Here is a 17,065-nt window from a genome sequence, read left to right as displayed (position 1 = left end):
CACATAGAGCCTGGCCTTGTCCCCTTCGTATCTTCCTCATAGATCTGGAAGCTGCTTTTAGGTCCTCCTGAAAATATCTCTTCCTCAATCCAAGCAAGCCCAGCTTCCTAAAGCCACCTCACAAGGCAATCCTGACCATCCAGAAGGTTCTCCACTGAACATGTATCAATTTATCCTCTTTTTATTGGAGGAGCCTCAAATAGCAATTGTCTGATGTGAGATAAGAAATGCTGAGTAGAGGTGAGCATTACCTTTCCTTGAGCTGCTTTTATACTGATGTTCAGGTTGCTGCCAACTAGACCCCCAGGGCTGTTTCTCCGCTGGGCACTGCCAGCCTGTATCACTGCACAGGGCTTGTTTTTCCAGCTGGGGCATCTTGTATTTGTCTTTGCTGAATTTCATAGTCTGTCAGCATGTTCATCCAGTCCACGTTTGTACCTCTAATGGCAGCTCCACTTTCAAACACATTGACTGGGACTCCCAGTTTGATACCATCTGCAAAGTTGGTGAGGATGCCCTCCATCACCTTCTCCAGACTAGCTCCTTGTGATAGTCCACTTGTGACAAGCGTCCAGGTACAACCCATTAAAGGTTAACCCGTTAACTACCATCAAATCATTTTAAAACCCACCTGGTTTTGCATCCATCTAGACTGGAATCTACTAAATTTGACATCCATAAATCCAGTCATTTTATCCTAAAAGATAATCAGGTTGGTATGGTATGATTTACCTTTAATAAATCCGTGCTGCCAATTTCCAGTTGCCTCTTTCTCCTCGATATGTCCAGCAAAGTGCTCCAAGAGGACTCTCTCCACAATTTCTTCTCCAAACCCAGCACTCTTCCTTCCTCTGGAAAATTGTTGGTTTTGATATCAGAAACAAAGGAATATGTTTTAAGTCAGAAAAAGAAACATTGAAAGATGAATTGTTTAGTTTACTATCTGCTACGTAGTGACTGACCCCTTTGAACCTTTTTTTGAGGGAAGAAGGGTGGGAAGAAGGACTAACTCCATGGGTGGACTCTTTGTACCTGTTTTCAAGAGTGATTTTCAGAAGGTGTCAGAATGTGTCACTGATGTTTGTTTATCATCCTGCAATCAATATCAAAGCTTCTCAGGCCTTAGAGATAATGGAGAGTCAGATACTCTTTCATTTTATTTTAGTAGCTATCCATAAAAAAGATCCCACAAGCTGATGTAATTCCATGTTATCCTTTCCTGCAGCTGTCCTGTCCTCAGAATACAAGGAAAAAAGAGACAGATAAGATGAACAAAGAAATGAGACAAACTCTTATTGGACTTCCCAGAAAGTGTAAACTCCAGTGAAATTTTTTAAAAGCCTTCAGCAGTGTCATCTTTTTGAGCCATGTCCAAGCTGCATGATGAAGTAACCTGATGAAGCCTTGCTGTGTCCTTGCCATTAGGCTGGAGCTAGCATTCCCACAGCCTAGTGCCGTGTCCTAAGTCCTGTGCAACCATAGGGTCTGCATCACTGGTTGGTGAGCATTGCCAGAGGAGCCACTGGCACTTTTGGCAGAGCAGTTTGCTACAGCTCATCTGAATAAAATTAAAAATAGTTTCCTTTCTTAATAGAAATCTGGTTGAATTTTTTCATATGTTGCCTTTTTAAAAATAAAAATAAAAATGTTAAGCGTTCTCTCATAAGTGGGTAATTAAATTGCTAAAATCCCATTCATTGTTAATTTTTCCAGCTAATTATAACTTAATTTCTAAGGCAAAAAAATTAAACCCTTTACTTGCTTCTTTTCTTGTGTTTGTCTGAAGGCTCTTTTAACAGAGAGAATTTCTAAGAAATTATGCAACATTTTAAACATTAGAATATAATGGAATAGATTATTTTATAGGCTTTTGATGCAGCAATTAGTTGTGCCATTCAGAAAGCATTTTGTACTGTTTGTTCCTTAGAAAGTACATTCATATATTAGAAGTTAATAGAAGCCAAAGGAAGCCTGTTCCGCACGGAAACCACTTGAGTCCCAGTTCCTTGTGGCACTAAGGTATTGTTACAAGCACTTCTGTGTAATACTAATGTAAGTTTCTTTAGCAGCATGCTCTACTTCCCTTTTCTTTTTTTTGGTCCAAGTGATTATATAAAACAAAATTGACGTTCCAAACTGTAAGAAGTAAACAGACTGTGAACTTTAGCATTCTGTTTGGCACTTGTAGTTTTTTATTCCAAATGAGAAAGAAAATCTGCTTAAAATAATTTATGTTGCCACATGAAAATAACTGAATGCAATAATTGAAACAAGTGAGTTAAATAAATGTGTGTCAGTCATGTGTATCACCGGAATTATTTTTGACACCTTCTGTTTTTTCACTTACTAGTTTGTATTAGTTAGAAAGAGTACTGGAGGCAGCTTACTTTCAATTCATTTTGCTGTGAAGTTAATGATCCTGTGCCAGACAAAGTGCCTTTATGTTTTTTTGTTTGTTTGTTTGTTTGTTTATATATATAAATGAATGTTTTTAATGACTAACAGGGGAAAACATTGACAATTGACGTGATCTGTTGCATTCTGTGTCTGGACTTCATGCAAATATCACATCTACCATTACTGTTAACACCCTTCCCTCATTTCTTCAGCTTTGATTAAGCAGACTATACAGTTAGAGTTTATCAGCTCCTGTTGGGCAATTAACAAGATTAAGTATTTAAATTGTGTCGTCATGATTGTGTGTTTTAAAACAAAATGTTCAAGAGGCTTTCTTACCTATTTTATTTTTGCAATATGTTACATCTTTATTTTGGTTGCTGCAAGCAGACAAAGAAAGCTGTTAGATTTTACACTCCTTACTCAGGCTAATTTAGTGCAGGTGGGGTTGTTTTTTTGCTTCAGTTTCTCATTAGTTTTTAAATTAATCTATTTTAACTTAAGAATGATGAAATGAAAATTAAGAACATGATGCAAGAATTAAGAAAAGAGCACTGTCATGAACCCTGTGCTCCCATAAAATTTCTGCCCCAAAAGCAGAAAAGATGAAAACCTTATGGATAATATTGATGAAGCCTGTGTATTTTTTTCTTTTTTCTTTTTTTTTTTTTTTTGTTTTCTTTCTTTTTTTTTTTTTTCTTTTTTCTTTTTAATGTATTTATTCTAGATAAATTTCAAAAACTTTCTGAAGAAAACTGTTTGTGGTAATCAAACTGTCAAATCCTGTTTTAGGCTACACGACAGAGTTCTTTTCAGCAACAGTGTAAATTGAAAATTAGAATATATAAGTGAATAAACATCATACTAATTTCCAGACTGATGAACAGCAAGTTGTTTTACTCGTCTTTGCAGTGTGCTACCAAATATTACTAAACAGGAATACATCCATTGAATATTCTGTACACCTGGTTAGGACTCAGATTCTTAATTTGCTTTCATTTACTCTCTTGACTGTTTCCTACTATTCAGTCTTTTCTGAAGAATGATTTGATAATGTATTTCTGATAATATTATTATGCTTGGAGAGTAATACTTAAATGTGAGTGAAACTTGAGTGGATTGATTCTATGTATGACTGAACTATACCATGTCCATGTTGTATGTGTTGCTTATTTCAACTGAGATGAGTTTTGGCTGTAAGCAGGAGAGCAATTCAGCTGGATGTGAGGCCACCATCATCTCAGTCACGGGCAGCTGGAAGTAATTTGGAAAACAATTTAAAAAACATTTTGATTTCTGGCTCCTGCTTTCCTCTTTGTGCATTTAATTCATCTCTCTCTCTGCCTCTTTCCTTTCGTTTTCTTCTTGTGACAGATACCTGTGTTACTTGCTTTACCCGCCACATAGATTAGAGGAAGACAATGTGATCTGTAGGACTTCCCACAAAATGCATTTGTGGCTACCTTGTTTCAAAAGTTGTTCCCTGAGTGCAGTAGTGAAGATGTTTGTGCTTTCTTTTTGTGGAGTATCCAAGCAGGTCACTCACTGCTGTGTGGAAAATCAATGATTCCCTGCTCAACCTTTCAAAGAAAGGCTTGCGGACAACTATTTTCAGGAAATGAAAGCGGCAGCTCCCAAGTCAGTCGAAGTACTTTCCTATAAAAATGTAAATGGTTACATTTAAGACGCATTCTCATTAATCTCGTATGAACAGAACATGACCTGGATAACTGTGTTGGCATTAAATGGCCGTATGCTTACTGCACTGTGTGCTGCAGACTCTGAGGTTTGCAAGACTGGTGAGTCTGGTGAGGCTCAAGATTCAACAGCCACATTCATACCACATACAGCCGTGTGGCCAGGGGCTTCCTCTAGCCTACCTGTACTCCAGCTCTGGCCAGTTCAGCGCTCTTGGTCTTCAAAGCAGAGCTGCCATGTACAAATCGGGAGGAGCAGTCTCTGAACTGTACCAGATGACTGGGCTGAATTGTAAGGAATTGCTTGGAGGGTTGCTAATGAGCAGCACCAAATGCATAACAGGGACTGCTCTGGCACTACAGTTTGATAGATGATTTACTCTAACACTCTGTAATTGTGCAACAAAGTCCTTGGGTTTCTGAGGTCATAGAGGGATGGAAATAGGTTTTTGTCATTGGTGGTTTTTTGTTTTGTTTTGTTTGCCAATGTATCTGTTGTCAGAAATTTGTGTATGTGTGTCATGCTTTGTCTAGAGTCTAGTTACGTGTGTATTTAGAAATTCCAGTGGAAGGTTTGTGGCCTTTGCTTTAAATGTCAACATATCCAGAAGGAAATGTCAACACAGGTTCTCAGGAGGCCTGGAGAGCTTGTCAGAGGAAACCCTAGAACAGACAGGGAAAGAGAGCTTTAGGCAGTCAATAAGCCACAAAGTTCCAACTCCCAGAAAGAAGAAAAGAAACTCAGAAGAAAACGATTCCTGAAAGATAGAATTAATGTCTGTGATTGCAAAGTACAAGAGCTAGATCACAATTCAACAGTCTGATATGGGAGATTATCCTGGGCTAAAGCCTCAACTATAATTGAGACTGTATTTCTTCTGGAGGTATTAATTTTAATTTTTCTGTTAATTGAAAAATTCTAGTTTTATTTATGTCTCTAGTTAATCTTTCCTCTTGATTTCTTTGCCTTGTTTGTGATTCGTAAGTTCTGTCCATGTACTCTGTTAGTGTTTCAGAGGATCACTAATACAATCTTTACTCCTTCTTGCAGATTACTTATAACAGCATCAGCCAAAGTCAGTTTTAACACCATTTTCTTCAACACACCCCAGGATGATTGTCTGCAGTCAGCTTACCATCAGTAGGCATTACTTTTTTTAATTGCTTCTTTGGTCAGTTTTTAATTCACTCAGTTTGTTACAGATATTAGCCCAGAGGAAATTTCCAAAGGGAAATTGGAATGACAGTCAGAATAAGGTCTCTGAGGCAGAGGAGAACGAACCAGACTTGGACAAGGGATGATCAAAGCTAGAGGTCCTGTTATTTATTCAGATTCCATCTTCAGCACCTGCTTAAATCTTTGATAATCCCACTGATTTTATCCTTACATCAACTCTGGTGTTTATCATCCTAAAGGAAATAGTAACAGTAGATGGGAGCAGCTGACAGTAAAAGAATTAAGGCTCAGGGGAGGGGAAATCACACAGAATAAAGAAAACAAGATCTTGTTTTGACCTTCAAAAGGACAGCTTTAGTTGAAACACGGCCTCCAACTATACTCTGGAAAACTTGTACAAAAATCTGTGATAATTTTAAGAAGTGCAATAGCAAATATCAACTGCTAAATGAAGACTTTCTCCTGAAATGGCTGTAGCTGCATTAGGAAAACACTGAAAGTGAAGATAAGTTCACTGATCAGCGTGCAAGAAATTCAGTAACTCAACAAACATAATACAATTGGGGCAAACAGTGGCAAACAATACTGACTTCTTCAGCTTTAATAAGCTGATTAGGGACTGTATTAAAATTGAGCTTTATGTTACTGGAGATTTCTGTTCATAGCACTTTAAACTTTTTTTTACAGTGTTGCTAGATGAAATCAGGGGAAATAATTTTTATTTCACAGTTGAGAATTAGACTGATGAATTGGAGTTGGTAGTCTCTTGTCAGTGAGCTATTCTATTTGCTACTTTCATTAGAACTTTACAATCAGTTGCTGCTTTTCTACTTTTCATGTGTTGTTTTCTTTTTTTTTTTTTTGTCAGAAACCACTAACTTCATAAGAAATATGCAGATTTTGAAACCTGTAGTTTAATTTCTGAAAAACAGAGGTCAGTTATACTCTGTACCAACTGGTACACATTGAAGGCTAAATAATTAGCATAGAGTTGTAGCATCACAGAATGGGACCTTTAAGATCATCTTGTTCCAACCCCCTGCTACAGGGAGGGACACCTCCCTCTAGACCAGATTGCTCAAAGTCTCCTTCAGCCTGGCCTTGAATGCCTCCAGGGAGGGGGCATCCACAGCCTTACTGGGCAACCTGTTCCAGTGTCTCCCCACCCTCACAGTAAATAATTTCTTTCTAATATCTAGTCTAAATCTACCCTCTTCCAGTTTAAAACAATTTCCCCTTGTCCTGTTGCTACCTGTCCGTATAAAATTGTATGCAATTTAAACATAGAGCAAAATTGTTTCAGTGTTTTGTATTCAAAAAAAGCTTTAGACAACAAGTGGCTCAACACAGAAGTAATATTTCAGGATTTCATTCAGCAGATTCATTAAGAACCGCTCAAAGTTGTTTAGACAAATGTCAATGATGAATTCTGTGGAAATAAACGTTACTCATTAATGAGTTTGAACCCATTAATATGCAACTCTTTGAATAAGTAAACTGTAATTATATTGGAATGTAATCCTCTGATGGAACAGCTCCGAAGTTTGTCTCTTTCTAAAAAGCTTTTCCTAATGCCTCACTGATTTCTATTTCCTACTCAATAAATTATGTTCTAATTAGTGTAGAGCTTCATTGCAGAGAAATAGCTTTCACTGTTTTAAATGTCAATCTTTCCATATTTGTACTTTCAACAATAGTCTGTCTACAAGTGATGCTGTTCTTCATTGAAGTTACTATTTCATTTATGGTTGCAAAATGCTGAGGTGATGAGAGGTGTGAAAATCATGATTCTGCACACATAGGCATTTACTTGTTTCACAGCTGTCTATTTAAAGAGAAAACAGGAAACAAAATTCAGGAAGAAAAATTGAGGAAACAGAATTTTTACTTAGTGAATATTATTATTTATTTAAGACTTTTACATTTACCTCCTTCCAGTGCAGTAGAAAAGAAAGCTTGAACAGGATAGATCTCTTGCCTAGATCCAAGTGCAGGCTCTGCTGCAATCTGGACAAGGTATGAGCTTGAACCTCTTTCTATCAAACTGTGTGCCTTAGTTTACCATTCAGTCTTTCACATTACTAGTATTCTTACTGTGATTAAGATCTGTTTAATCTGGTATTTTAAATCTGATCAAAATTTCTACTTCAACCTAAGAAACCTTTCCAAATAAGATTTTTTTCTTTCCTGTAATAAGGCTTTTATCAGGTGTATATTTTCCCCAAAAAATATATATGTGTATTTCCTAGAATGTTACTAGTCAGCTCTATTATGCTGTTGCAGGAGGAAAGGGGAGCAGTTTGCTACCATAAATCAAGCACAGCACTTACAAATAATTTATGGAGCAATTAAAATAACTACTAAGATTTTATGGTGTGCAATTATGTTTCTTCCATCAGAACATTGTTAAGAGGAAACTTGTTTACCCTTGCAAGTAGAGCTTGTTAAACGTAAAGAAAAATGCAACTTGCAAGTAATAAAGGAACAGATTAAGGGACAAATAAGATGTCCAAGGAGTTCTTTATAAGTGAAGCTTTTTGTGTGCTCAGTTTTTGGTTTTGTATCCTTTTCTTGAATTGGAGCTTAGCAAATCTATTGAAGCCCAAATAGTTGACTGACAGATATAAATGGAAATTCGTGGATAAGTAATTAAAGATACGAGGTTATAGTTAAGTAAAAAAGTTGCATACACTGAATTTACGCATTCAGTAGTATATTGTGACATTCTCCTATTCATTCAGACATTTAGTCAACCTTCAAAAGGCATCTGTATGATTTTGAGAAGTGTTGGAAAGTTCAGGCTTCAGAACGTCTAGTTCAACTTTCTGCTTAACGCGAGATCAGTTGGAAGATTGAGCCAAGTTGCTCAGTGAGTCTGAAGCCTCTGAAGACAGAGATTGAATGACTTGAATCATTGAAAGTTTCCCCAGGCTTGTCCACATGTCAGACTATTACCCTCTGCTCTTCTTCCGTGAGAGTACTAATGATACCAAGGGCAAACTGTGAAAGATTAAATGGGATTTCAAGGCTCTGGGTTTTGTTTTCTCGTTAATCTTGCCTGTGAGGGGGTGCGACATAAAGAAGAGTAGGTGGGTTTTGCAAGTAAACAACTAGTTGCATCAGGAGAGTGTCAACAGGATGGGGCCAAGCTTTTTTCTGTGGTGCCTAGCAATACAACAAGAGGCGATGGGCTCAAACTGAAACACAGGAAGTTCCATCTGCACATGGGAAAGAAATTATTTACTGTGAAGGTGACTGAGCATTGGAACAGGATGCCCAGAGACATTGTGGAGACTCATTCGCTGGAGATATTAGAAACCTGCCCTGATGTGATCCTGACCAATGTGCTTTATGAGACCCTGCTTGAAGCAGGTGGTTTGGACTAGACGTTCCCAAGTGGTTCTTCCAACCTTAACCATTCCGTGATTCTGTGAACCACTGCTGAGAAACAATTAATGGAAAACTCAGAACTACGTCATACTTCATTCTGTGTTAGAAACTTGAACTTTCTGTTGAAATTCAAAAAATAAAGATTAAAAAAAAAAAAACCACAGATGCACATTCTGTTTAAACCTTTGTTGGGAAAAATAGAAACTGAATGAGAATAAGGTCTGTTTAGCTAAGAGAAAATTTCCAAATCGTATCTTCACGTAAACTATCCTCATGTTTTAGGGAAAAAGTGAAGGAAGGAAGAAAAACTTCCCTGTTTACTTGAAGGAAAAGTGAGCTTCTCTTTTCCTTTGCCAGGCCATTTGAAAGTGTTGCTTTTTTTTTTTTTTTTTTTTTTTTTTCTGACCAGTGCTCCTGGAGAGAAATAGAAGTAGTAATTCTTCTCTGCAACAGTGTACTGGATTTCCAGGTATCCACACTGAAAGTGCATTTAATTTCTCTTTGCAGACTATTGCAAAGTCTACTTTTAATAGTAGAAAAGTCTACTATTTTGGCTGATGGTGTTTTCTTTCTGAGGTGTGGCAGTTCATTCTCTCCTTTAACCTCTGCAGATAAATTGATAGGTACTTAATAACTTGAGCAATACTTCCACACAACTTTGTTCAGAACAGCCACTCATTCTCCTCAATTGTCTTGGCATCACTTACTAGACTGCACTACAGGTAAACATGGGATTTACAAACTAATGAAAATATAAATTTCTGCCATAAATAATTATGAATCTAAATTAAATGTAATGCAGCAGTAAGCCAGAGTTAGAAGAATAATTTTAACAGCATCTGTCAGAATATCGACTCAGCTTATATGCGCAGATTTTTAAACTTTAAAATTAAAGATAATGTCCAAAGGTCAATTATGATACATTAATCCACATTCAGACTCAAAAAAAATCTTGGATTTTTCTGGTATTAAAAGCACATAAAGTGGGATTTCAAGTTCTACAGGGTGGAACTCCCACACACTTTATATTTCTGGATATGCATATGACAAGCAGTTCCAGACTGAAGGCTTGTTTGCATTTGCAATACGTGTAGGTTATTTCCCAAACATTCCTGCTTTTCATGCTCTGTGAAACATCTTACAAAAAATGTATGATATTTCTCACTTCCTTTTCTCATCAACTACCTAAGATAAGTGGGATATTTTATACATGGTCAGTATACAGGAATTTAATTTGTTTTTTTATTTATTTATTCTGCCATCAGCCACCAATGGCTGTCTATGCAGTGGCTAAGCATTGCCAAAAATTACTGCACAAGCATGTCCTGAAGTTGCCCCCTGAATAGTGAGACTGGAAGCCTTTTATTCAGCTCTGTATCTGGAATGTATTGTGTCTTTGGGCACCACCAAAGTTCACTCATCCCAAGTCTTCAAAGCTTCTGAAAGGTAATCTGCTTAGTGACCTTGCACAGGAGATCCTGGTTCCCTCAGTTTTTTCTGTGTAACCCATTAGCAAAGTCTTTTCTGCACACTCCCGTCAGTTTATGAACTCATTGCACAAGATTGCATTATGTATTCTTTGCCTTTATCATCTTCCCCTTTCTGGAGATCTTTTTCATGAGATAATTGAATCTGAGAGCTCATTTCTCAAGCTCCTGGCAATGTCAACATTGCATCTCCTTAAGCTGTTCAAACATCTTTCTAGTTTTGATAGTATCTCCAGGAAAGTTAAAAAAAAAAAAAAAAAAAAAAAAAGTAATAAAATGAGTTCTATGGCATGTACTCTGTCTTTGCAGAGAGTGTATATTTATGTGATCCCTGCAGTTTGTGAGGTACATCTTATTCAGAGAATTAGTCTACCTGTGTTCCATACAAAACTTTGTATCCAAAAACTGGAATCCTTCTTCAGCAATTTCAAAAGGGCTTTGCTTTTCTCCACAGGAAGAAGCAGTCACCAGGGTTGTCTCTGCTGGAAACTTGGAAACCTAAATGTATTATCTCCTGTGAGAGAGTCTTAAACTGGGTAAATGAGTTGTACTGTGGTCCAGTGAGACTAAAGTATTGGAGACTATCCTGAACACCCACTAGATTTCAACAAAAGCTCTGCCTTTATATACAAATAGCTGTAGGTAGTAATGATACAAGAGGAGTCAGTAGTGTTGCCATTGCTGATACCAAACAGCTACCTTCACCCAAATGCAATTTATTAAACAACATAATAACGCAGTGTGTTGTGTAACTGATAAGTGCTGGCTAGTTTGGGCCTGCACTTTCTGGTTTGTACAGCATATATCTGAAATTCATGTTGAGTCATACACAGTATGAATGTGTCTATAGGCAATGACTCAGAGACATAACAAAATGATTGCTCAGCATATGCATGTTCATATGCACTACTGTGCTTTTTCTTACAGAACCTGTAAAATTAAAAAGTGAATTACTCTTGAATTGCATCTGCAGTGGAACCACACACGTATGGATCCCTATGAACAGGTGATGTATTTCTTGAATCTGATTTATGGAAGCAATGCTTTTGATAGACAGATGGATGAGGAAGACAGTCTGAATGCAGTTTTGTATTGCCAGTCTCTGAGCAATAATTGCAACAAATTTCTAGAAAATCTACTTCCCTTATCTATAAGGCTGACTGATACTGTTTTAGACAGTGTGTCCTGTTCCAGCACTCGTGTCTATTTTTCAGTCTCCTGGTTACATGTAGAAAGTTGGTCAGTCTTCATCTCAGCCTCTGAATACTCTGTTTTCCTCTTCTTGAGTCTGGTTCTTCTTTTCTCATTTTCTTGGCTTTCCCTTGTTCTTGTCTGTGCAGCTCCTGTATTTGCTGCCTCTTTTGCCTCTACTCCTCTCATGCTCTCCAAGCCCTCATTTGTGCCTAACTAATAGACCTGATGACCCCCATCAAGAACAACACTGCTCAGGCAGGGTTTTCAGGCCTCTAAAGCTTACTTCTTTTGGACTTCCTTCTCTCTCTTTTATTTTCAAATTTAGTTTTTCTTTAATATAAAGAAGTTAAGATGAAAAGAAATGGATGATGGAGCTATTACTGTTAATATTTCATTAGTTAGCTCTATTCTTAAGTCATCTGTTTATTTCTGCAAGAGAAGCATGAATGGAAGTTCATTTTAGCAATGATGAGACTTTAGGATTTGAATTCAGGGAAAGTACTTTAATCTCATTATTTCTCAGCAATTAGTAACATTTATTGCACTGTCCTTTTAGGTGAACTTCCTGATACAGTGTCCTAAATTAAGAACAGGCATTCTGATTTTTGAGCTGTTAAATCAAGGCCACAATGGCAGACTCTGCAGATTGGTAAGAAAGTGATGGATAGATAGGTTTTTCTGTGTGTATAGTTGGAAACAATAGATATAATTCATCTTTCAGCTGTCTCTGTATGCACAAGTATTAAAAAAAAAACACAAAGAAACAAGCCTTTTTTTAATTTGAGTCTCATGATTTATTCTCTACTAATTTAGTGACTTGGTAATTTCAAAAATTAGTTGCAAATTATTTTTGATTCATTGATTGTTTATTCCGTTTTTGATTTAATATATTTATTATTTATTGTTATTTTAATAAGCTGAACAGATGACAGTAATTTAGCCATTTAGTAATTTAGTCGTTGTTTTATTTTTATTCACTTATTTCTGCAAATCAAAATCTATACACAGCAAAGAGAATTTCTTTTTCTTTGCAAAAAGTCTTTCAAATTACACAATTAACTGCAAGATTGTGAATAGCAAATTAGCAAATAACTTCAGTTTTTAAGTCATTCTTCTAAATTACTACTTTTGTCTGCCAGAAAGATAGTCAATAGTGAAAGGCAAAGGAGAAAAGTTGGTGCATTGAGAGGAAGATATTCAGTGGCAAAGTGCAAAGCAGGGAGAGCACAACTTGCAGTGTCAGTCAGGGTCTATTTGTGCCCTATGAGAAGCACAGGATAAGATGAAGTCTCCCAAGGAAACTGTGAAAGGAAGAAATGTGACATTTGGACTGTCCTCCAATGTCCTGGGTTCAATCTGTGCAAATAATATCCTGAGCAATCCTGTGTAAATACCTCTGAGCAATTCTTCTTGTTTCAGGCAGCATGAAAAGCTCTGGGCTTTCTCAAAGGGTCATTCGAGAGCAGTTAATTCAGCTGCGCTAATAAGCATTAGAAAGTATTAGCACCCTTTGATCAAAGTGCAAAACATGCTTTTTTTGATACCATAAGATAAGCCTAGAAGACATCGATGCTGAGCTCTTGCAGGAAAGCTCTCTATCCTCCCGTCCCCCTCGCAGCCTTTATTTTCACTTTTGTAGCTGAAGTTCATCTTTTTTGAGCATTCATTATCTGATACATACACATGACTTAGAATGTGATTTCTCCCAGTCCTTCCTGGTAACTAATACTGCTCTAATAGCATCACTTTTTTTTCTGATACATTTCCACAGTATCTCATTAATGGTTCATTTATCCCATGATGGATTCAGACTCCTTTACCTAAACCTTCTTCTGTGGTTTTCAGCTAGGTAACTGCATTTTTAACACATCATTTTCAAACGTGTAGCCTTCTCTGTTCTTCTCATTTTGGTACATCATTATGTTTTGGTACATTTGATGTTTTCCCACTTTGTGTCTGTCCTTTAATTTTGTTACTGTATTCCTTTAATTATGATAATACTGATATTCTTAAATAAGATTGGAAATCCTCCTCTGTCCTTTTAGTTTAAGCAGCTGTAATTTTCCTTAACCCAACTGCTGATGCCCATAACTATGTATTTTTTTCCTATATATGATTTTAAAACTATAGTACTGTTCTTAATTACCATCTTACAATAATGCTGATCTGTCGGGTTCAACTGTCAATAGATGTATCCATGGAAGCCCAGACTGCTGCATATGCTAACTACATTTTTCTAATTATTATGCATGAACCTTTGCCTGTTTATACTTCTTGAGATACCCAGAGCTATATATATTTTTCCTCTAAGAAAGCAAATATACTCATAAATCTTGAGACTTGGCCTGACACAGTATGGAGCGCTGAAAAAGTTCTGTGATGTTCTCAAGACATGTTATTCCTCACTTTGTATGACAAGCTTATGGGAAATATTTGTGGTAAAATGTTCTGATTTATTGTCTTTCCATGGTAGATTTACTGAATGCATAAGAATGCAGTGAAATTAAATAGGATTTTCATGAAATTATGCATGCAATATCATTTTGGTATTAGATCACAATTTCAATTTTATTTTAATGTGTGCTTTGATCCTTTACTTCTTTATCAGTTGCATAGTCTTTTCAGCTCTGGTATTTTCTTGCAAATAATTCAATTGTGCTTTAATGTATTTATGAATAAACATGGCAATTTAAAGTACTAGGACTTTATTTAGGTATTTTATTTTGATGGGTTGTTAATCTGTGATAGAAGAGCATGCATGCGTGAAATAAAAAATGAGAAATCTCATCTCCTCTAAACACTATCCAGTGATGTATTTTAAGCAGAGCTCTGGTCATTGATATGAAGAAGAGGCAGCCCTCTCATGAGCAGTCAGGGTAGTGTGTATACAGAGTGAGTGAAGCATTAAAGCTCCTCTAGGGCCAGTTGCAAGAGAAAGAGAAATGTAGGTGCGTTTGCCCGAGTGAATGACCTCTTAAAATACAAAACAAGGAAAACATAAAGAGCACATGTGATTAAAAGCAAAAGACCTTCAGTAGGCTGAGACCAGAAATCATGCGCTTGGAAAGAAAAGAGTATTCTAGTGCAGAGTATTGTATAAGAGTAACTATTTACTTGAAGGCAGTAATTAAGTGTTCCTTGGAAACACTGTGAATTTGGAATAATTTGTAGATAAACGTATAGCACTTGTTTCAAATTTGGCAATACATTCTATGGTTTCAACTACACTTGAATTGCATGCAGTTGTTCCTACTAGTCTGGGTTTGGAATAATTGTCATAGAATCATAGAATCCTTTGAAGAGGGAGACTTAAAGGCCATCTAGTCCAACTTCCCTGTAATGAACAGGGACACCTACAGCTAGATCAGGTTGCTCAGAGCCCCATCCGACCTGACCTTGAGTGTCTCCAGGGATGGGGCATCCTCCACCTCTCTGGGCATCCTATTCCAGTGCCTCAACATGCTTATTTTAAAAAACTTTTTCCTTATATCTAATCTAAATATCTCCTTTTAGTTTGAAACCATTTCCCTTTGTTGTATCGCAACAGACTCTTCTAAAGTGTCCCCTTCTTTCTAACAGCCTTACATATTTAAAGGCCTCTATCAGGTCTCCCCATTTCTTTTGATATAGCCCAGGATAGGCTTTCTGGCCTATGAGGGCACACTGCTGACTTGTGTTTTTCTTACCATCCATCCACCAGTACCCCTAAGTCGTTTTTGGCAGGGTGGTGCTCAATTCTTTCATCTGTCCATTTGTACTGATAGTGGGGGTTGCTTCAGCCCAGGTGCAAGACTTCACATTTGATTTGTTGAATCTCATGAGGTTCTCCTGGACCAACTACTTGAGCCAGTAGAGATCTCTTTGGATGGCATCCCAACTATGCTGACTGCAGTACAGAGTTCATGTGATATAAACTCACAAAAATCTATTTTTTTTCTTCAGATCCCCAAACTAACATCTGAATTTTAAAATAGAATATAATTGTAAATTTTGAAGATTATTAACAGAGCAGTAGTAATCAATCCATGCAGTCTTTTTTAAATTCTCATTCTTCCCTTTTATTGTTACTGGTAAATAGACTCTGCACTGATTAAACAGTAGGCATTTTTTCTTGGTAATATTTCAGAAAAATCAGTCTAAAGTAAGAAAACTTTTTCTCTGAAACATCTTTCTTCCTAGTCTTAAATATACTTATCAACAACATCTCACTTCTTAATCTTTTATGTTGTAAACCTAGGGAAAATAATAATCTTCAAAAGGTTTGGATAATTTTTGGTTCTGAACATTTTCAGCATGTGCCACCAGGGATGTGTTGTGATCGCTGGAGCAAGACTGACATCCTTTATTTATCAGACTTTGATAGGAACAAGTTTAATGGCAGGAATCACAGAAGCTTAACCAATTTACCTTCTACAGTGAAAATGTTTCGCAGTGGAACAAATAGTCTTTTTTAATTTTTCTGTACAAAGTTACTCATGAAGTACTTTAAAACAAATTGCCAAATTGGTGTTAGAGTTTACAAGGAAACTGTTCTTTCAGAGAATGCATTGAAAGAAGAGACAAAAGCACAAAACATAAATTATATTTTGTGTAAATGTGAGCGTTAGGAAACACTGCAAAACAAAAATATTGATAAAGCTTTTATTCGTGTCTCCTGCAAGAGCCACCTATCTTTGCTGACTGATAAATTGCAGTAACCCAGGAGTTCAGAATTTGACAGACTCGTATTTGAGAAGTAACTTAATAAGTTTTATTGCTTCATAAATGAATGTCAATACAATCTGCACAATTATAATGTTTGCATTTGGTACAGTTTGTCCCCTGGAAAAGTGTTTTGCTTTTTTTGTTTGTTTTTTTTTACTGTTGAGTAAGTAGGCTGAATACCATGGGAGCAGAAGGAAAGTTTGAAAAAAAAAACAACACTCCATGCAACGCAGAATCTCAGAAACACTCCTACATCTCTCTGTCTTTGTTAAATTTCAGCAGTGTGCTGTAGTTGAAAAACAATCCCTGTAATTCATTATTTCCATTAAATTAGGAGTGGGATTTTTAACAGGGAAACTCATTTATTGATTTCATTTCATTTAACCTTTCTGCCTCATCACTGGAAATTGTGGATGTTTGCCTTTTTGATGTGAGATAATAAAAAAGGGCTAAGACAAAATATGATGAATGTTAAAAATGTTTAGCAATTAGCATTATACCTTTGTTACAAAATTTTTAGTAGAATTCTTTAAAATTTCATAATTATTCAGTAATCTTCAACGGTCTGCCAGTGACTGTTGCCTTTAATACCTCTGTGGAAGTTGTGCTTCAGAATGCAAGAGATGGGACGGATTCGGAGCTAGTGAAAAAGGTGCTGCAGGAGATTTGAAGGAACTCAAAAATGAAGGTGTTCATGGCCTATACTGAAAATGAGGAGGCAGCAGACTCTCATATCTGATAGCAAACTCTCCTTCCACACTTTGTCAGGCACCAGGATTATTTTACAACTCAGTTTCCTGTGATAATATTTTTATCATAATTGCATCTGCACAGAAGTCAATAAATAAATAAATAAATGTTGCATATTTTGTATTCTAAATCATAAGAAAGCCATAGCTTAATGACAGAAATACTGCCCTATGTGGTAATAAAAACTCTGAGATTTGATGATGAAGCATGCATGCAGGTTACAGTGGAATACATGCAGAAGACCTCACCTAATGATGTTATTTGTCAGA

The sequence above is a fragment of the Tetrao urogallus genome, assembly GCF_951394365.1.
Source record: "Tetrao urogallus genome assembly, chromosome: 2".
Classification (NCBI taxonomy): Eukaryota; Metazoa; Chordata; class Aves; order Galliformes; family Phasianidae; genus Tetrao; species Tetrao urogallus.
The sequence above is the reverse complement of the archived record's forward strand: the minus strand, read 5'-3'. Positions refer to the sequence as shown.